This window comes from Pipra filicauda, unplaced genomic scaffold (assembly GCF_003945595.2).
Source record: "Pipra filicauda isolate LSUMZ 115617 unplaced genomic scaffold, ASM394559v2 scaffold215_size1667880_pilon, whole genome shotgun sequence".
NCBI classification, from domain to species: Eukaryota; Metazoa; Chordata; class Aves; order Passeriformes; family Pipridae; genus Pipra; species Pipra filicauda.
Genome location: NW_024104327.1, coordinates 1491984 through 1514357, shown reverse-complemented (window position 1 = coordinate 1514357; position 22374 = coordinate 1491984).

Below are 22374 nucleotides of genomic sequence, written 5' to 3'. Positions count from 1 at the left end.
ACGAGGGGCCTGAAAGATGGTGCACTGGAATATTATCAGTCATTCCTTGATCAAGATGTAATGCTCTCAGGGTCCTTTTCTTTTTCTCTTCCTCCCCCACCGCACCGGCGAATGCTTTTATTTCTCACTCTTTGACCTTTTTGCTCCGGTGTTTGGGATGCTTGGATCCATTCTCCTTTTAACCAAGAGAGCACCATCCTCCCCTCTCCTCTTCTTCCCTTCCCTCGAACCTGAACATACTGGTGTGAACTTGAGGAAATCACATTTCCTGATCTGTGTTGCTTCATCCTGGAAAGGCCTCTTGCTTTTTATTCCCCCCGCCACACTGTTAATAGATTATGTGTGTGCATTCAAATACTTAAGTTTTATTTCTACGGTGCTATAGGTAAAGAATAGTGCTTCATAAGCAAATAAAAAGGTCAGTCCTTGCTTTGAGATTGCCATAACACAGCAAGGGATGGCAAATAAGGGGTTTTATTACATCTCACCTGTATTTAGGCAAATCAAACAATTGCATTTTTTACAACCCTGCGTAATGGCCTGATGCAACCAAATGAGACCTCTCTCCCGGGGAGTTTAAGCAGCATATTAGCTTTATCACTTGATGACCCATAAAATGGTTGTGCACCCCTTAGTGATTACCTGACTTACTCAGCACAGCTCAGCAGGGAGGATATTTAAACATTTTTTGCATTATCAATTTCACAATGTCATAGTTCTAGTTGTCAGCCTTTTAAAGGGGGTGTCTTTCCTTTTTAGCCTTGTATGCAGCAGTAGACCAAGGAAGGTGGGGTTGAGAAGACAAAAATTAGATTTATCCATATCCTGGAGGTGGGACTAGAATTTGAGGCGTCTTCTCCTCCATCCATGTCTCCTCTCATGACATTTCATTGCATGAATGATTTGGTAGTTGTGAACTAATGGTGTTGATGGACAGGGACAATGGAGAAATATTCCCTCTCATGTGGCAGAGCTTTGGCCATATGTTGCAGAGTGGTGTTAAGACACAGAACAGGAAAGGGGTGGGAGTAAATCCTGCCCGTCATCTCTGCAGGCTGCACGTGGCAGGAGAGCCCCAGCTCATGGGCTAGTTTTCTGGGCTGCAGAGCATTTCATCCCCCTCCGCACTCTGCAGCCAGTTTTTGTGCATTTATCATCACCTCTTCACTAATTATCTTTAAGCACGAGGTGCCACAACACCGTGTTCATGTGTCTTGGTGTCTTGACAGGGGTTCCATGTGCAGAAATGCCAGGTTAGGAACCTGCTCCCAGGTAAAGGCTGTCTACAACTGGAACAGATGCTGAGCAAACCCTCGCCAGCATCCCATTTACTCACCTCTCATAAATGAGAGGTGTCACTTTTCTGTAGCTGACGGAGAATTTGCAATCAGACAAACTCTCTGGGTTGGTGTTAGGAGAAGCATTTCAAAGCACTTACGGCCAAACACCTCTTCCACTCCATCTGGGGTCATTTCTCCTTCCTCGTGAACAACTTGCACTCTGAATGCCCCCAGATAAAGTGTGTAAGTGATGACAGCATCAGTGTTTGTCTGTACTCTACAGCTGGAAATGTAGGAAGAAGCGATGCAAAAGAAACGTGCTTCAGAGCAGTTTTTGAGAGAACAGGAACAACTTGGGAGGAATGAGATCCAAAATCAGGGCCTTGGGAAAAGAACTTTTTAATGACAGTGGTTTTGATCATCTCCGTTTGGGGGAATTGCTTTGTGTGTAAAGCAGGTTAGAGAAAAGTTTTGGGTTTTTTTCATTTTGTTAAAAACTTAAAGGTTTCAATATTCACGTCTCACCAAATTTGGATAAAAAGTTGGGTAAAGGCAAATATTTTGGTACCTGTTGGGAACAAGTCAGCTGACAACTATTTAATTGAAAAAAACCCCCACCTAAATTTAAATTAGGTGGAGTTTCTTTTCTACTGAAGAGATGAAATAATATCATGAGATGAAATAAAAATTATTGAAATGAGACACTTCACTATTTTAAAAAGCTTTTTATTTCTTTATTAAAAATCTTGTTGCAATCAGTATAGGTTTGAGAAACTGCAATGTGTTTGCCTGAAGTTCATTGCTTCCGGGAAATACCTTTTAATGATAAACTTATAGACCACTCTGATTTTCAGGTAGGAATCACAGACCCTCCTGGCACTAGGGATTTATTTGCTCTGGCATTGGGCTTCTTAAAGAGAGTTTCCCATAGATTTCATGGCCTAGGAGTTTCCCCCTAACTTGTCTCAGTCACCACACTTGGATGAACCCCAACTAGAGATGTTTTGGGTAGTCTCAACACAACTGGCACTGGATACCTGTGTTTGAGAATTTTGTTCCCACCTCCTTTGCAATTTGTACAACCTCTCTTGGTTGGAAGATGCATTGAGACCCACTGAACTCCATCCAGCTGACCTACATCACCAGGGAGCATTGAGATGCCTGAGCATGTTGCCAGTGGCCCCAAACAACACCAAGACTGTAGCTGAGTCCAAAGTCACATCACCTTCGGGCTGCAAAGGAGTGGAACCTCTCCTGCTCTTGCACAGCATCCCCCTCTGCCCATGGCTTGAGGAACACCAAAGGTTAATTTTCCAAGCTCTGTGGAAAATTTTGAGGTGATGGGGTGAGCCATCTTACTTCAAATAATTCTGAAACTGCACAGGCCTCCCTGTTTTGACTTATTCTGTCTCATCAATCACACTGAAACTTTTTAAGTCTCTGTGGGAATTCAGTAAGTAGATATCACAAAGGGCTTGCATGGTACAGCGATAGATCATCTATTCTCAAATATGCACACTGAGCATAGCAGTAGTAGGATTCACTCCCAAGAGCATCCCCCAGAGATAGATCTCGGGCCTTAGTTAAAGACCACTGTTTCTATTCATTATCTTGTCACTGGTTCCAGCACTGGTTTGATCTACAGATGTTTGTGTAGGGACTAGAGCTTACTAACTGTAGGAGGAGAGCGCTTTGCGGTTCTGTCACCAACTGGGTGCAGCCACTTCGGGCAAGTCACTTGCTCCTGGATCACCAAAAATACATGGACACTTCAAACTTGTTGACACAGATGGGAGACTGGGGGTGGAGGGGGCGGGGGTGTGAGGATTTTGACTCTTTGCCTGTGTTACATTAGTCAGAGTGTACTTCCTTTTCAGTCTCCTGGAGGTGGAGGAGGTGGAAAGGCTGCAGGCTCACACACGGGAGCAGTGAGAGAAGGTGTCACGTGGTGGTATCCGTGGTGAGACTGGGGTTCTTCTGTCCATCAGAGCAGTGTGTCTTGGGGAAGATGTGGGAATAGGATTTGTACTAAAAGGGTTGTTGGCAAGTACGTGCCGGGGAGTCCCGTTTTTTCTTGGAGATGTCCTGCAGGTGAGAAGGAGGGGAGATGTCAGCTACTGCTTCTGTTTTTAATGCCTGGTTTCTCAAAATCCTCTCTGACGTGCAAGGAAGTCATCTTTACAGTTCTAACTTTGTTTGGTAGGCAGCTGAACTAGATGGTTCTTGTAGGTCCCTTCCACCTGAGTTATTCATGAGTCATGATGATGAAGTTCCTATCCCTGGCGGCGTTCAAGGAACGACTGGACATGGCACTCAGTGCTCTGCTCTGGTTTTCGAGGTGGGGATTGGTCAAAGACTGGACTTGATGATCTTGGAGGCTTTTTCCAACCTAAACAAATCTGTGATTCTATTATTTTTAGATTTGACCCTATCTCTCATTTAATATCTGTTTAATTAATGTTAAACAAACAACCCATCCAGCCATCCTAATTTTTCCTTCCCTGGAAAAACTTTAAAGGGCTGAAGACTGGTATCTTGTTAAGTCACCAGCTGGAAAATACTCACAGAATCATAGAATATACTGAGTTGAAAGGGACCCACAGCTCCTGGCCCTCAACAGGACAACCTCAAGAATCCCACCATGTGTCTGTGAGCGTTGTCCAAAATCTCCTTGAGCTCTGGCAGGCTTTGTGCTGTGACCACTGCCCTGAGCTACACTGAGGTAGATGGTGTTGATCATTTGTAACTGGCTCACAATAACACACATTCTCTTCTCATATGCTCCAAAGGCTGAACCTTCCCTGCCTTGTTCCATTTACCGCTGCTCCACCAGAAATTACTATCACCTCAGAAATTACTCACATCATTTTTCAGTTTGCTTTTGGATGTCAAACCGAACAACAATCCAGGATTCTGAGATAAATGTGTCAATTTAGGTTTTGTTTTGGGTTTTACTGTGAGTCTTTGTAATACAGCTTCACCCAAATGCTTCCTAAATCAGGACTCTGCTTTGGGTTTGACAATTCTTTGATGATTTCTGAGACTCAGAGCGAATAATGCAGCTGACTGCTGAAGGGCTCTGCTGTGGGGGTTAGTTTTATGAAAAAAATTCTTAACTATTCTGCCCCATAAATCCTGAGCCTAACGCCATGAGACCTTCATCAGCGAATTCACTCCCAGCGTATTGGCATTTTAAATTTTTGACAGTCCCATTTAACCATCCGCATCGATCGCAGGTTTGGGTACCTAAAAAAGAACCTTTTTCAGGGGGAATTTGAATTCCGCTGGAGTAGAAGGAAAGCCCCAGATCACGTCAAAGCACTTTGATATCTAATTGGCAATCCTGGGATAGTGTAACTTCAATTAAAGTGAAGTTGTCCCACATACCTGTCTGCTGACCCGAGTTCCTGCATGAACACGATGATGTTTGATAACGAGCATGGAGAGCACACAGTGTAACAAGCCCAAGGTATCAAGTGTCCTCGGGGCTCGAGGTATCAAGTCTCCTTAAGGCACCTTTTCCTTCTGTTTTTCTTTTTATTAGTATTATCATTATTATTATTTCTTTCCCCCTATAGTGGCTTTACCCACCTGTAATTGCAATAGAAGGAGGGAGCCAGGAGATATTTCTTTGCAGACGAGACAGTGGTTGTGTTATTATGGCATATTATGTTACTTTCCATTAGACCAAAAACTTTTCATCTCTAACCCTAGGAGGTGACCTACAGTAAATACAGTGTCATATTTAGCTTTTGTAAATAGCTTAGCTCTCATGAATGTTTTATAGTGGGGTAAATATCACATTCTCTCCACTTATTTACATCCGCACAGCATCACAGAAGACTTGTTGGTATTAAATATTAATTGTAAGCTTCAGTGAATCTATGCTTTTGTCAAGAGTGCACTGGGCCACACATCTTCTTTGGCCTCACACGTCGAGAAAACCGCATGATCTTCCGAAGAAAGAACTGGAAGTGCATTATCAGTGTTTTTAACCAAACTGCTCCTCAGCTTGATGGCTGCAGCTTCCACTGCTTTCTCTCATCTGGGAGGAGGGAGGGAAGTCATGGACAAAGATGTGCATGGCTGACCCAACACTTTGACCTTAGTCTATGTATCCTTTGCGTCCCAGGGCATCTTCCTGTGGAAGGATTTTGGAGATTTATGAAGGTCAGAATGGATCAGCCAGTCTGGTTTGCTCTGTACCTCGGTCCAGTGACCTTCTTGGTTGAGCCAAGAACTGGCGTCTGCCTAAAGCATATTTTACTGGGAAGCAACCACATTTTTGGCTGGAAGACATCAATCAATGGTGAATCCACCATATCCCCTGGTACACTGCTATTACTTGATGCATTGTTAATTAATTTTAGAATTACCAACAATTTTTAATGCCATGCTATGATTTTCCTGGTTTTTGCTTCTAGACATGGATTTTTGTTGTGCCTTTCCTGGCAGATTTACAGATCTTGTCTAGTATCTTGTACTTTCCTCCCGGGAAGGGCAAGCTTTCCATCTCATGATGGAGGGTGATAATTCCTCCCTTTCTCTGGATGTGCTAAACGCATGGAGCTCTTGGTCTCTGTCAGAAGTTTCAAATTGTTCACAACAATTTTTGGATCTCCGTCAATTGTTGTTTTAGGGCTGGAGGATGTACTCAATACTCCAGGATCAGCCTCTCCTTGGTGCATAAAAGCTGTTTTCTCAGCACTGAGTCTTCCTTCAGAGTGATCATGACTCATTACAAGTTTTGGTTGCAAAAGATTTTTTATTTTTTTTTTTTTAAATCCAATCCACAATTCTTCATAGATAGTTTTTTAAGAAACTACTCCAAAGTGAGACCTACCTTTGGAAATGAACAAGACCCTGAGATGTGCTATTTTTATTGTCTATGCTGAATTATACAAATTTGGGAGAGTAGAAAATAGGCAGATTGGGCTGAGGAGGCTAAAGAGCAGTGGAAGGGACAAGGGGACAAAGACCTGATATCTTTGAGACATTATTTTTTTAAATAATCCCCCAGAATGTTTCCTCTGAAAGAGGAAATCGCTCTTTTCCTGCCTGTTGCTGGTGCTGGTTTGGGTCCTTGTTTATGCTCTGGCTGGTACTGGAAAGGTGGTTACTTAGGCATGGAGGAAAGATAGTGTAATGGAGTTTAACAGCATTGATTTTACACGGAAGGCTCGTTCTGCGCTTAAACCCCTCCTTTCCCCATGAATACCTTATTTAAATGGCTGGCACATCATTTTTTAATGAGATGTTCCCTAATCCATCTGACCAAAGACTAGGAAAACTATGACTACACAAGAGGGACAAAAAGCTTCTGGTTTTGTTGACTGCCTGACTTTCTGATTCATTGACTTTGGTGGCCTTTCATTTTGCAAGAAATGCCTTTTCTGCCCACCTGACCCCAGCCCATTAAAATGATTGCAGAAACCAGAGCAGTTGCTGGTGCGTGCTGGAGTTTGTCAAGTGACTCTTAGCCCAGAGTAGCAGCCTGGTTATTTTTAATCAATGCAAATCAAGTTTTGAACCATCCATTATGCCCTGGTCCAGGGGCAAACTAAACTATATTACAAAACACTTAAGCCCTGTAAAAATTTCCTGACCTCTGAAATCTCTTATGACCTAGTTGCAGCTTCACAATGTCTAGCACTAATCTCTCCATTAAAGCCTTTTCACCTATTTCCTAAACTGCTGCACAATGTATGTATTTAGACAAAAGCAGCAGCTTTCAGAGCCATTAAAGGCTCAAGCCAAAAGTAAAGATGATTTTCTTGTGGCTGAGGATGTCTGACAGCCCAGGGGGGTTGGACAACACCATGTTCTTCAGCTGACCCTTATTTAAGACAACCTGTGAGTGTCAGGATTACGACGCTAAGATTACTGTGGTATTTAAATATTATGTTATTAGTCAAATACTGGCATGTATAAACCCAAGATAATTTGGGGGGAGAGGATAGAGGAAGGGGGGAATTCACTGCAAGGCTCAGATTTAAGCTGTTTGATTCAGTTCACAAATCAGTCTTCAAAAATATGTTTTCCCCCACTTATAAACTGCTATTTATATTTACTGCATCAAATTAAATAATTCCCCTCAAGTCTGGTGACCCTGACATGCTTTTTTTAAATTCACTAATTTCCTTTCTAATGGAAACAAGTGTGTTGCATTTGTGGGAGAGTGTGTTAAATCTCCCTGTTCCCTTGAAGGGAAGGAGAACCTGAAATCTGTGTTACTCTCCACAAACTTTCAAATTCCCAGAACTCTCAGGACTCTCACAAAGGACAGGCAAGAAAATCTATGGACTTTTCTCTCCTGAGGAAGAGCCAGTCTGCCAAATGAGAAGAGGCTTCACTTAGCTGAGAGTGTGAAGAAGTGGGAAGAAAATCCAAATTAAGGGTCTCTTCCAGACTCACCCTGATCACTCAGCCTTTCCACAGGCAGAGCAAGGACGCACATGAGGTCAAAAGAATTGCCCCTGTTAATCTGTTTTTCTCCACCAAGTGGGTAGGGTGATCAGTTCAGCTCCTAGCAGCCCAGTCATCGATGTCAGGAGGTGGGTGGGACAATTTCCACCTTGACACAGGTACAGATCACCCGCATTGCAAAATAACTTTGCCAGAAAACACAATCCCATTTGTTCTACAGGTTCTGCAGGAAGCAGTGAGCCCGTGGGGACACAGGGTCTGCTGTGACTGCACCACCTTCCCAAACCTCTTCCAAAGCTCATTCCAGCTCTTCTTTTACCTTTGAAACCACCCCTTTGGGGTGACCCTGGTTTGGCTGCATCGTCTGTAGGACCTTTGGGTTCCTCCTCTGCAAAATCAGGATGGTTGCAAAGCCCCTCAGGACCGACTGGTGCATAATGTAAGGACCAGAGCAAATTATTTTGGAGCAGCAGACCCGAGGAGGCACAATGGACAGAAGGGAGTTTCCCAAGGGAAGCCGCTGGCATTCCCTGCACTGCCTGAGGTTGTGCCATTCGCCTTCCCTTTATCTCCCTTTTTTTACTGGAGTTTTTTTGCTTGTCATTCTTCACAGTGCTGTGGTCTCAGGATCCAGTTAAGCAAACCCCACATTATCCACACTACCTAACAGTGTGACATCTGTGAATGGCTTTCTAATTACTCAAATAAATCAGCATGATTGGAAATTCTTGAGATTTTATTGGGAAGGAAATTTATAGTAATTAAATCCAATTAATTTTGGATTTCTGTTAATCCAAAGAAGGTTTCGGAAGCTTTGGGTTAGACCTGCATTTTCTCCAGGAAGTGATGTGGGTGGAAGAAAGAGAAATTAATTGATTTTGGACAACATGATAATAGGAGAATTTTTCAAATGAGTTTGCTATGCATCTATCATCAAATGGAGAGTCTCTTTTCTGGTATCTAATAATATCGTTCGGGGCTTTTACTGAAGATTCAAACAGACTAAAAGGAATCTTTTTTAATCAAAATAAAGAACCCTTTTTAATTACTCAGACTCCCTCACAGTTGGAGGTAATAATTGTCTTACGTTCTTAAGTAGTGCTGTTATTAGCCTGCCCTGGGGGTCTTCTATTTTCCAGAAGTTGGCATTGCTCTCTGTTGAATGCCAGGGTGGAACGTGCGTCAGCTTAAATATTTCTGTGTCTTCAGTGCTGGGAGTGACGCAGGTTGAACCCAGCCTCTTCCTCTGGTGCTGCCAGCCCCCAAAACATCTGTACACAGCGACAGGAGCCCGTGTTCTACCCAGTGTTCTGCAGAAAATCACGTTTCCACAGGTCCACTTGTAAGACCATCCTTTTGTTTTTTTTTCTCAAGTACTTTATATGTTATTGGATTAAGTGTTTTGGTGGTTTGTTTGTTTGTTTGTTTGTTTTTTTGGGAGGGAGCGTTAATTTGGCAAATAAGTGCCAGTCAAGTGAACAAATATTTTCCCTCTCCATTTCTTTTTTTTTTTTTTTTGCTGTACATTTTAAACCTTCCCTTCAAGACTGATGGAGGGGGAAGGAGAGCATACAGGCAGTATCATGGACCTCCTCTGTGGTGGAACTTTGCAGGCTGTTCTGCAGGATGGGAGTACATACATTTCATGGGGGCTAAACAGAATTTATGGGGCCAGGGACTGAAGACCTGCTCAATGCCCATCAGAAATCTGGCTGTTAATAACTGACATCAAATTAACAGCTCTGGGTGGAGGGGAAGAGTATTGCAGACCCCGAGAAAAGATTTTTAATATTTATGCAGATCTTCGTCTCTTGTCCGTTTTCTTGGCTTTGAATACTGTTCCCAGGTCCATCTACTTCTTGTCAAAACACTTTTCAGTGGATACTTTTGTTGCCTGTTGTTCTTTTGTGGCTTCTTCCAGTGCTGAGCAGCATGAGGGTGCTCTCGATTGCAACTGATGTTAGTGAGAGCAGAACTAGCCAAAAAGCCTTTTAACTTACCACATACTGAAACACAGAATATAGGTATAATAGAGGTGGATTCAGATTCTGTCACTTCAGCAGCAGCAATCTTTTTATTCACCAGTATTTCTAATCAAGCACTCTTTCATTTTTTTTTCTCTAGGTGAAAAAAATGAGGTGAAATGCAATGAGGTTTGCCACAAACTGCTCAGAGAAGAGGCTGGATGCAGAACCAAGACATCCTGACCCTCGTGTTGCTGCTATGAACTTATCAGCTGTCTGATTCTGTCCATCTCCTAAACACCGCCTTAAAATTACACAATAATTTTGGTTGGAAGGAACTCAGTGTGTTTCGTTGGTCTCAGAAGGAAAGGACCCAAGAAAAATAAGTAATGCATCACACAGAGCAAGACCCTTAGACCTGAATGTCTACAGAGAGAGGAAAAGAAAAAGGAAAGAATAAGGAGCATAAAGGTGCTCCCTCTGTAATTGCAGAAGTGATGTGTTTTGGTTCAGTTATTCAGTAAGTGGAAGTACTGAAGAGGAACTAAATAAGCTGCATTAGAACATCTTCTGAGGCTGTGGCACCCATCAGCCCTGAGATAGGTTTGGTGGAGGGACAACGTAGAGCTGGTTGCACTGACCAGTTGCAGGGACAGAAGGAAATGATGATGTTTCTATGTTTCCCGTCAAAAGCCAAGAAAAGCCTTGTTCAATATTACTGGAAATAAGAAACTAGTTTAGAAGACATCCCAAACTTCACATGCACCAGCAGCCAGTGTAACTCCTGCATTGCAAACCCTTAGTATAGCCAAGCAAAGACCTTCCACTGAGGCAACTTTACAGGGCTTGAAATACTGAGTTTTCTGTATTTCTGGGTATAAAGCAAGGAAAGGTCTGGGTGAAGACCCAGCAGGCAAAGAGTTAAGCTGTTTTCATGTTCCAGGTACTTCTAAAGAAGCCCTGTATCACAGTGCTGTGTCTTTCTGAATGTGAGTTTACACTGCTTTTGTGCTAATGCATTTATATTGTGATTTTGAAAAGCTTTTTTTAAAGAGGAAGATAAATCTTACCCAAATCTGATAATCATTTTCAAAAATCTCTGCTCTGAGATTTATGTTGGTTTTTTTTTTTTTTTACCCCTCCCGCTGACTAAAAAAAAAAAAAAAAAAAAAAAAAAACCAAAAAGGGAAAAAATAAAAGGAAAAAAGAGAGGAAAAACAACAACGCTACTGCATCAAAGACAGAAATAATGGCTTGTAAGTACTTAAAAGCTTATGGATAGGAAACTTAAAAAACTGGTCAGATTCAAACCAAATCCTATCAGATTTTCTTGGTTCTCATAAACCTTTAATCAGCTCCCATGGGGCATTTTTACTAACGATAAAACATGTGATTAGAAGACACATGAACTACTGGAATTATGACAACGAGATGGGCTTTGACTTCAGTTGGACTTAAGAACAGGAATTTAGGAAGGCGTGGCAGCGGCGGCAGTAGGAGACTGCCCCAGGAGGGAACACACCGGGATGCCATTTCTGTCACCAGAAGCCAAACTGGTGGAAAAGACCCTCATTTGCTGTGTCTCAGCCCTGTGAGGGGTTTTCAGAGTCCAGGGCATCCTCTCTGATCACTGGTGCAGTCAGCACAGGATGTGCATTGTGAGACACTGGCCTCTGGCTGCCTGCTGGTGCTCATGGGGCATGGGAATGGGACAACCTGGAAGGGAAAACAGCTCAGTGTTTTCATTAGAGGGCAGGGATGATCCTAATGGATGGCAAATCTGGCACTCTTCACCAAACCTTCCTATAAGGTGATGTCTGCCTGGTCCCATCCTGCCCCATCCAGGTCCCGGTACTTGCTCGAACACCAGCCTATGAACTTGACCCAGCTGCTTTCCAGACCAGGGTGTTTTTGGTTTAAAACACCAGTTTTCTGGTGACAGAGCATTGGAGCTGAATGCAATTTAAGCAGAGTCTCTGGGTGCTTTTGTCTAATGTGTATTTGTTGGGGCACAGTCACTGAGACAGAAGAGATTTTGAATTAGAACCACAGAATCACAAAACGGTTTGGGTTGGAAGGGACCTTAAAGCTCATCTCATTTCAACCCTCCTGCCATGGGCAGGTACACCTTCCACTAGATCAGGTTGTTCAAATTAGGCTGGAAAAAGCTCCTTGTCCCCTTTATGGGAGAAAATAAATATTTTATAAGCTATTTGTAAAGGTCCAACACATCAGCAGGACAGAAATATGCTGTAAGTAGCATAGAAACCACCAATATGGTGAACATAAGCTGGGACTCCTCTATATTAGATGTTACTGACAAATGTGAGAATTTCTATTTCTGTCATTCAAGATACGTTTTATTTGGAAAAAAACACAGGTGTCTAGGTAGAGATGAACTGGTCTTTGTAGGACACTGCAGGCTTCTCATGGGGTTCCATGAGATGGGAAATCATATTGAGAATTCTTACTCTTATCAACTATTCAGTGGTCTCAATCAGGTGTCCACAACCAGAGCAGAAGCAGTTTTTGATTACAGCAGCCTGAAGACCAACAGATGTATCACCAAGCTGCTCACTGAGCCTATTCTGCAAGGACAATCCTTGCTTTAGGATCACCGTTTGTCAGCTGGGAAAACTCTGGCCTGGGGTCCCCTCCTAATGAGCTGGGATGATGCTATGGGAACACCTGACCACAAAAAAAACCCCATGTATTTCTTGCAGGCATCAAGGGGCTGCACACTTGGGGACAGCACATTTGGGGCACAGCCAGCAACTCCTGTGCCCCCCTCGGTGCTTCTCACTGTTGTCCCATGGCAGCCACTGCAGGCAGCTGCACGACTGACACAGAAAAAAGGGGGTTTATCCTGGATCCTGCTGCTTCCATGTGAGTCTGCAGAGCACTCAGACACCAGGATGGGCACCAGAAAGCACAGGGCAAGGTTGCACCCTCTGATAAAAGAGGTGGAAGGTGGTGACCAGCCTGAGCTGATCTCACAGGGCGGATGCCGGGAGAGAAGGTGCTGTCAGATTTTTCCATGAAGGATGTTTTATTTTCCAATTCAGTTTGGTTCTGAAATTATATATTATCTATCTATCTATCTATTTATCTATCTATGTACCTATCTATCTTTCTACTATCTATCTATTTATCTACTACCTATAAAGGGATAATTTCTCTTAGTATTTAGGAAATATTGCATGTCCTGTCTTTTCACCCAGGTAAATACTCGAGGCCGGTATTTGAAAGGACAAGTATGTTTAGTATGTACAGATCTGTACATCTGGTTGGGTTATTTCAGATTAGGGAAAACTGCTGGTCCTTTAACCATCACAATTTAAAAATTACCTCACAAAGCAGTTTTATTCTTTGTATGTGGATATGGTAAAAATCCCACGTAAATAAAAAGAGCCAACATAATATCTCTGCTAGCATACAAGGAAGAAACTTGAGTCTGTTACCACAAAAAGACTTAACATAATCATTCCAGCACACCATGCAAAAATAATTTCAGATAATTCTGTATATATGACACTGTTTTACCCAGATGCTGGGAGACTGCACACATAACTTAGTTCATCTGTTGTAGTCCTTTCCAAATTCTGCAGGAATGTTTCTGAGGTCTGTATAGGAGGACTGTATTGGTTTATGTTATGCAAACTACTCCAACACTTTTTGCTATAAGATAAATTTGTAATTCCTAATGCTGTAACGTCTGCAGGAGGATTATTTTGTGTTAATGTGATTGAACTGTATAGTGGCTGGAACAACACAGAAATGATGGAAAAGCCTGATACTGTGAGTTACAAAATACAGAATTACTGGTGCAAGTGAGCCCCTGATAAAATACCAAACTCTTCCATCCTTACTCAGAGCAAAGGTAAAACTGGAAGCACAAGGTTCATATCCAGACCAAGGTCCAGCTCAAAAGCTTCCCTGTGTTGGGTATTTGTCCTTAGGAGTTTGGTCTGGCCAGGCAGAAGGGGAATTGTGACCATCAGCTGGGTCTCGTTCCCCTGAGATGTGGTGGATGCTGCATCCCTGGAAACATCAGGATCAGGTGGACAGGTCTCTGAGCAACCAGGCCTAGCAGAAGATATCCCTGCTCATTGCAGGGAGACTGGAACAGATGGCCTTTAAAGTTCCCTTCCAAACCAAACCATTCTATGACTTGTGGACAGGTAAAGATTGGGAGCTGCTTCCCACAGGAGCTGCTTCTCCCTTGAAGTGCCAGCATATGGTCTGAGACCTTCTTGAGTAAAAAGTTAGACTGCAATTTAATTGACATCCCTCTGTGCTGTGCCATCCATTTTGGAAGCCAAGAGACACCGGGTTGTCCCTCACCAGCCCCTCACACCATGTGCCTCTGCTTTCACCGTGGAGACGTGGGACATCAACCTGAGCAGTTCTGCCAGGCCTGGGGTCAATTCTCAGTCTCCCTTCTGGTGTTTTTTTTTTCTTTTTTTTTTGCCCCAGGTTTGCAGACATTTCTTTGCAGTGCTGATCTCTTATTCCTGCATAGGAACCATCTAAGGAGGTGGAAGCAGTGACCACTAGTTCACCTTCCAGGTCACCAAGCCACTCTCTGTCCATCACCTTCCAGCCTGGCATCACTTTGGAGAGCTGTGGCAGGTTGCCTCTGATTCAGGCAGAGTGGAACAGCATTGCTAGCATCCTCCATGGAGGTGCTGTGGCCAGGCTGGAGCATCACCATCCAGGTAGACTCCATGGATGTTTCAGGGAAGTGCTCTGCCGGCGTGCCCTGTTATTCCCCACACATGGAAAATTTGGGGGTTGCCCAGCAAATGCAGCCCAGTTCTACTGGAGCCTCACAGGTAAGAAACAGGTCCTCCGTCTGGACCCCAAGATGAAAGTGCACACACATTTTCTGGGAAATCAGAGTGGGAAAAAAAAACCCCACCTATTTCAGTGTATTTTCCTGCAGCCACTCGGCGACGGCTCACATGGAAATGCTTCGGTCACTTGGACTGGAGTCTTCAACACGCAATGACTTTTAACAGGCAACATCTGACAGTACCAAAGCCCTTTGCAGCCCTGGGTGAAATTATGATAACAAGAGAAAAAAGCTATTACTGCCACCATGCTTTCATTATGCAAATGATATTAAGATAGGCTGTGCAGATCGCCTGTGGCTATGCTATAATCTCCATGCAGTGATTATAATGTGTCAAACTTAGTCATTTTGATTATGACATGTTAATTACATGCCATCCTCATGCAGACATGAATATTACTCGCAGTCGAACAAAACACAAATTGGGGGCATTGTTTTTTGTTGTTCTTTCGTCTCTTTTTTTTTTCTTTTTTTTTCCCCCAGTCGTTGTTGTTGGAAATCTTTGTTGATTAAATGGATTAAAAGATAAAGAGATATGTAACATCGTAAACTCATTAAACATTGGCCAAGTCATCCCTGGCTGCCTGGGTGGAGTGGGGGGCTTCTGTCACAAAACCAGGCTGCAGCTTTATTGTTGGGGTTCTTTTTTTTATCCCAGCAGGGGTTATGTTTTAAAAAATATGTATTTTATAAACTGGAGAGCTGTGTGGCTTCAAAGAACATTGGAGTTTTTAACTCTTCATGGCGTTTTTCAGAAGTGGGTGCAGACAGCACCATCTCCATCATGGTGCAGCTTCCTTGCTGTGGATGTTTCTCATCATCATCCCCATCCTCAGGTACCTTAATTTCAGAAGAATCTACTTTTTTTAATTAAATAATGTTCCAAAGTTTTCTGAGGACAAGCCTTTTTTTTCCTGCTGCCTCACCATTTCCCCATGGCAGATCTTGCTTAACCCTCCTCGAGGAATAAAAGATATTTTTTCTTGTATTTTCCAGCAAAAGCATGTTTTAAAATATTGCTATTTTGAATGTGGCTCACTGTAAAAAAAATAGTTTCAGGGGAGATAGCTCAATAAAATATTCCCCCATGATGAAATATGCTATTAAATATAGAAACAGATCAGATATCAGATCTTCCCACAGAAATTCCCCTGGATGAGATATCTAGGTAAGAGGCTGAATAACTGAGACACCTCAGTAAGTATGGAAGGGAGATAAAAAAAAGGCACCTCACAAGGGAACAACACTTAACTAGACTTATAAATAGCTGGAACTGCAACTTGCCTGATTAATTTGGGGAAATAAGCCTCACTGAAAGCTTTTTGCAAATTCATCAGATTTCCTTTCTTTAACCCTTGCTAATGTTTAAAAATAAAATATTAACATCAATGTTAAGGCTTTGGTTTAGGTAATTAAATACTTTAAGTTACTGGTTCATTAAGAGGGATCTCTCCCAGTATTGTCTCCTCTGAGTCAGAAAAAAAGAACAAAATAGAAAGAGAAAAAAAGAGCTGATGGTAACCAAATAAAAATGTGCACAGTGGACTATTTGTAGCTAAAATTTTTATGATGTCCGGTGGGACAGGACTGAGAAGAGGGAGTGAGCCAAAGGATATCCAAACACCAAGGGAGAAGCTTAAAATTTAGAATTGCTCTGCTTAAAAATCAAATTCCATCTGAATTCCTGGGAGAAAAGTTCCTCCTGGAGGTACCAGCATAGCTGGAGAGCCCTGTCATGGGTGTGATGAGCACAGCAGGGCTGAGGTTGCTTTTGGGTGGATTTTGGGACATCTGGGGTGCAGATTGATCTCCTTTACTGTGATCAGTGATTTTTAACTTCATACTGTAGTCTCCATTTTGGCAGCCCTGAGGTGAGTTGGCTTTTTGCCTTTTCTGAAGTGCAAAATAAATTTTAAATAAAATAAAAGGCATTCCCCTAAACATTGTGTTTTTACAGAGGGACATTTCAAGGCAAGTTTTACACAGGTTCTGCCCAGAGGGAAATTAAACTCTACATGTAAATGGAGATTACACACAAAGGAATCCATTACTTTCAATATTTCTCAGCAGGAGGGTTCAGAGTTATTTAAATAAGTTTAGATATTAAACCTAAAGTAGCCATTAAAGGAATGTGGATTTGTTTGCCTAGTTTTTATAGAAATCTTTTTTTCTTTTCCAGCTGACTGAAAAATCCATTGCTTGCATGATGGTGAATATTTTTAATGCATAAAAAAAAATCAAAGAACTTTCAATATGACACTTCCTTTGAATTTTTAAGCACCAAATTACAGAATACTTATTATAGTAAAATGTCTTCTTTAGGAGAGATTAAACTGCAAACATTTTCCTTACTTTTTTTTTCCCTTTTTCCATCTATTCTTTAGAAGAGAGCTAATATAAACGCTGACATTAAACCATATTGGCTATGTAAGGCACTTTGATTGTCATTGAGATTATTTTAAAAGTTATTTAGGTCCCCACGTTACATCTTTGCAACTGCATGGAAAATGTTTCACCATGTTTCTCTTTGCAATATTTCTTTGGGGATTCATAAATATTGATTGTACCGTAAAAAATTGATGGAATCTTGAAACAGACTGCAGTCTTGGTAGCTGGGGAATTTACTCAATTTTTCTCAATAGCTGCAGTCTATAAAAAGAGGAGATTTTGCAAATTGTTTCTCACCTTGTCTTTTTAGTATTTAATAGCTCTCAATTCTGTAGCCTTCTGAACCATGCACCGGGTGCGTTTTCCATCAAAGCTGTATCAGACCTATTCAAAGGGAATTAAAAGGCAAGGTGTGACCAAGGGGTTAAACTGCCTTCCTGGCTGGCAAGCCTAACTTTCATTACTGGTGGCAGTGTAGAGCCATCCTACTGCTTGTTGTGTTAAAACTTCTGTTTAAAAAAAAAAAAAAAAAAAAAAAAAAAAAAAAAAAAAATTCCTTAAATGTTAATGGAAGTATGTAGAGGAAAAAAAAACAACCAACCAAAAAAAAAAAAAAAAAAAAAAAAGACCCAAACAAACAAAACCCATACCGACACCACCACCTGCCCCCCCAGTCCCAAGATTTACGTCAGTTTTAAAAACAAAATTAAAAAAAGAAAAAAAAAAAATAGGCATTTCCCCGAATGCCAAGGAAGCCCTTGGCATCTTAGTGTTAAGCATGGGATATTCTCCTTTAGCCATGGAAAAGTTTTAGCTCCATTCACCCAGGACTAGATGCAGAGGAGATGTTCTTGGCGAAGCCCCAGGGTGGAGCCTGCAGCCAAACCCTGACATCCTGCTCCTGTTCCACTGCACCAGACCCAGGCCATCCTTGCTGGAGCTCCTCTGGCTGACACTTGAGACGTTTTTGGTAAATGCTGGGATAGTTTGGTAAATGGTATAAAGACGATCTGTTTATTTCCCTCTTAAACCCTTGGTGGGGCTTTCTGTGACAGGCACAGCTGAGCTTGAAGGCAGCAGAGACTTCTTATGAGCTCAGTCCTGGCTGTGCTGGGAAGTTGAGAGGGGTGACACTGATTCCCTCTTCCCCAGCTGTAAATATAGACTTCCCCTTGGATTATTAAGCTCTCCCAAGGAAAATGTTGGCGTGCACCGCTGGGCAGGTGGGACTGTGCATGGGCAGCAATACCTTTGCTTTACTCCTAATTTAATTAATGGACATCCCATGAATAAACAGGAATAAAAAGGGGCAGTGGCAGATCTCTGTAGTGCTGGTGAGCTTTGCTTTCCTTCAGTCAGACTGGGTGCAGCCATGGGATTCTTTGCAAAGTAATGCTCTGGAGACACGTTTTGCTGGAAAGCTGTTCCAAAGCTCTGCCTGGGGTCAGATTTTTGCAAAGGCACTGACAAAGGGGCTCAGCTGCAGGTCCAGGAGCAATCCTGCCTTCCTCTATCACTCCATTTGGTCAAACCTGAAAGCAGTGTGAGATCTGGAGAAGAGATCACCCAAGCAGAGCAGAGGAAAAATCACTGGGCAAGAGTAGAGTAGAAATAACCATCCCCTTGTGTTGGGAGAAATAACTTAGAAAAGCATTTGATATGCTGGCACCTCTGCCCCATGCATCCAGCACCGGGGTTGTCACATGTTTAATTTGGCTCCCATAAATCAGCCAACAACAAGCAACTGTCCTGCTGCTGAGAGAAAATACTAGTTATTAAAAAAAAACTCATAAATATCTCTTTTTTAAATAGGGCTCCTGGTGTCCACTAGGTGATCCACAGGCTGTCCATCAGAGGTTCCACCCAGGTGCCCAGAAGATGTCAATCAGCAGTTCCACACAGGTGTCCAGAAAAAAAGTCCACGAGAAGTCCATAAGAGACACCCGGAAAAAAAACGGGGACAAAACACCCTAATTATTCAAGAAGATCGTAAATGTCTCTTCTTTTAAGTAGGCCTCCAATTGCCCAGATGAAAGATCCACAAGCTGTGTATAAGTAGTCCATCCAGGTGCCCAGAAGAAAAGTCCACAAGATGGTCATCAGGGGTTCCCTCCAGGTGTCCAGAAGAAAAATCCACAAGATAATTATCAGGGGTTCCATCCAGGTGTTCAGAAGACACAATCTGCTGAAAGGCTGACAGATTTTCCTCTGCCAGGATTCCACTTCACCACCTGCTACCTACTGCAACGTGCATCAGACTTTGAGACAGTGCAACAGTAGGAACGTTCCCCATCTGGCAACGCAGGCTTTTCCTCTTGGCTTGGAAACCCACTCACTGCAATTAGAAAGACCTGAAGAGCTTCTGATGACCTTAAGCCAGGGCATGTTCTGTAAAGAAAAGTGGCTGTAAGGGTTGCTGTTCCTCAGGGCCTTTGCTTCTGCTTTTGGAGTGTAACAGCCACTAACATTAACATTAACATTAACAAACATCAGCATTAACATTAATGGCTGTTCAGTCATGTAGGAGCTGTGGAAAAAGCCTGCATAAAAGTTGGGCATGTTGCAGTAATGGCTCGGGAGGCCTGTTTTATGTACTCAGTACTTTTAAGGTTTTACTCTTACAAACTGGAGTAGGAAACCCAAAAACCCAAACAGCTCAGGTGAGCTGCTGCCAATCTCAGCATGAGCAGGGTTGGCAGTGGGACTGTAATTATGGGGTTAGGTGGGGCTCGTGGTGGACCATCATAGGCATGTGGCCAGTATGGGCTCACCACTACACAACTGGACTGCACATGGTTAGGTCCTGTTTGGGGCCTTCCCCTCCACTGGTCATCTCTTGTTGATCTGGGACCTGATGAACAGTCTCTTTGCAAAGCCACACACAGAATCACAGAAGGGTTTGAGTTGGAGGGGACCTTAAAGAACATCTCATTCCACCCCCCTGCCCTGGGCAGGGACACTTTTCACTAAACCAGGTTGGTCAGGACCCCTGAGCGAGACACAGCAATGTGTACACAAGGGCTTGTGCCATTAAATCTGCTCATGCTACACTGCTGTGCTTTAAAGCAGAAAAAGCAGCTGAAAGTCTGAAATTTGACTCCAGGAATTTAATGTAATTGAGGAGCAAAGAGGCAACATTAGTAAAGGGAGGCAGGACAAGAGGGAGGGGATGTTACTGCAGGGCTGTGTAGCCCCCGTGTTTGGCCTCAAGGCTTAGCAAGGTGTTCATTCATCCTTGAGCCATGGATTTGGCTGTGGCAGAGGCATCTGTGGTGGACAAGCACAGTCCCAAGTGCCAGCTAGCCCAGGCAGGCAGGGGGCAGTGCATCAGTGATGGTGACTGCTGTGTGTGAAAAACCCCAGGGTAGAGGGATGGGGGCCTGAAACTGGGATTGCCCACGAACCATCATAGCACAGAGTATACAAGAGCACCTCCTTCACTCCAAACCTGACAGCACCCAACTTCCCAGGAATAAGTGCTTTATCAGGACACAGCTGCAGCAATTATCAGGCTGAACTCTGCCCAAAAGACCTTCACATCTGGTAAGAAATGGAGAAGACAATACCCCAAAAAGATGCAGAGCAGGGTTCTGATACACAAGGTATCAGAGAACTGGGAACTGACCTGCTACAGTTACCTTAAAGAACCAACACAAATTCTAGGTGAAACTCCTAAAGTGATGTATTATTGTTGTAACTCTTGTTTTTCTTGCAGAAATATTTGTCTCCTACACTGTTGTTGGTGAATTTTGAGTGTTGGCACACCTAAACCCTCCAGCTTCTCACTCTGCATGCGAGTATGAGCCCTCATGTCCTACTTGGGGAATGGAATCTGTGAATAATAAACATTTTTTCTGGTGCAGCTGGGGAGTTGCATCCATTTCCAGTCAGTGAATCAAGGCCAGGACTGATGGTCTGAAAGGCTGTGGGTGATAACACCCAAGGCTGGTTTTGCACAGATGCAGCCCTGGTTCCCCAGCTGTTCCTTTCATTGCTGCCAAATCAGGATAACCTGAAAGGTGGTTGTAACCAGGTGGGGCTTGTTCTCTTCTCCCAAGGAACAAGGGGTAGGACAAGAGGAAATGGCTTCAGGTTGTGCCAGGGGAAGCTTAGACTGGATATTAGGGAAGATTTTTTACCCCAAGGGGTTGTTAAGCATTGGAACAGGCTGTACAGTGCAGTGGTGGAGTCCCCATCCCTGGAGGGATTTAGAAGCCCTGTGGATGTGGTGACCTTGGCAGTGCTGGAGGAATGGTTATAGCCAAAGATCTGAGGGGGCTTTTCTAACCTAAAGGATTCTATGATTTAGTAAAACTTACTTGGGTTCGAATGTGGGTGATTCTAAGTTCCTTGCTCTGTTCTCATGGTGCAAGGTGAGTTTTTATTATTTCCTTCCTAACTCAAAGTTCTGTTTAGAAACTGAAATCCATTGTGATTTACTTTTTTTCCTAGAGGTGGCAGAAACATGTTCCTCAAACAATGCTGGGGTTTGCTTTGCCCAGCCTGCCAGTAACTACTGAAGCTACATAGTTTTGTCAGCTGTCCTTTGACTGCTTTACCCCAAGTAAATTGTTGTCCATCCCTGGAACAGCTGCCCAGGGCAGTGGTGGAGTCTCCATTCCTGGAGTCTCCATTCCTGGAGGGTTTTAAAAGCCATGTGGATGTGGCACCTGGGGACATGGGTTAGTGTTGTGCTTAGCAGTGCTGAGGAATGGTTGGACTTGATGATCTCAGAGGGCTTTTCCAACCTAAATGTTTACCCCAACTAATGCAGTTCTAATTTTTTATGCATTTTCTGTTGAGACCCAGACTGGGTTTTCCCATCATTTAGTCTCCTCTCACTGCACTTCACAGAATGGTTCAGGTTGGAAGGGATGACAGTGGGTCATCTGGTCCAAACTCCCTGCTCAAGCAGGGTCACCCTAGAGCACATTGCACAGGGTTGAATATAGATTGTTCTGGAATATCTCCAGTGAGGGAGGCTCTACTCCCCACTTCCTTGAAAGAGAAATGGAGAAGATTGGAGAAACAGGTTGTGCCAGATTTTCTCTGTTGGTTTTTTTTTTTGTTTGTTTTGGTTCGGTTTGGTTGGTTGTTTCTTTGTGGAGGTTTTTTTTTGGCTTTTTTGTATGGTTGGTTGGTTTGGTGGTTGTTGTTTTTGTTGTTTTGGGGATTTGGTGGGATTTTTTGTTTGCTGGTTTGGTTTTTGGCATTGCTCCATGGAAAACAAGTTCCTCAACACTCCAGCTTCAGCATATAAAAGTGGTACTGCCAAAACAAATGCAAGATGATGGGAGTCACAGGAGTGGCATTGCTGTTGGGCCAACTCACCTGAATTAAGCAAATGGAGAGACGTGAAAGACTGTGAATACAGGGATTACAACAGGAAAGATTCATTGCAGCTCCTGCAGGAATCTCCATCAAATGCAGGTTAAACAGTTTGATCCTGGGGAATGGGACC